Here is a 474-nt window from a genome sequence, read left to right on the forward strand (position 1 = left end):
CGGAACCGGAAATAGAAATGGGCAACTTGATTTTTTCATAAAAATACAAATTTAATTGTTATTGACCGAATTAAGAATCAACGATGAACAATACAACTTTTGATGTCCTAAGTAATGATGACGTTGAAGTTTATTCAAGATTGTTTTTATTTCTTTATGCCAACGATACTGTAGTTTTAGCTGATAGTCCTAATGGGCTTCAGAAAGCTTTAAATACTATGTATGATTTTTGTACACAATGGTGTTTGCAAGTGAATGCCAGTAAGACCAAAGTTGTTATTTTCAGTAAGTCCATAGGAAACTTAAGAAATTGTGAATTTTATTATAATAATGATAGGCTGGATATTATTGAAGATTTTTAATACCTTGGTGTGCAGTTTAATTATAATGGTTCGTTTGTTAAGACAAAAGCACGGCTTATTGAACAAGCTAGCTAGGAAGGCTATGTTTGCTTTGTTAAAAAAGGCTTGAAAG

Source organism: Mercenaria mercenaria, chromosome 1, assembly GCF_021730395.1.
Source record: "Mercenaria mercenaria strain notata chromosome 1, MADL_Memer_1, whole genome shotgun sequence".
In the NCBI taxonomy this organism is placed as follows: domain Eukaryota; kingdom Metazoa; phylum Mollusca; class Bivalvia; order Venerida; family Veneridae; genus Mercenaria; species Mercenaria mercenaria.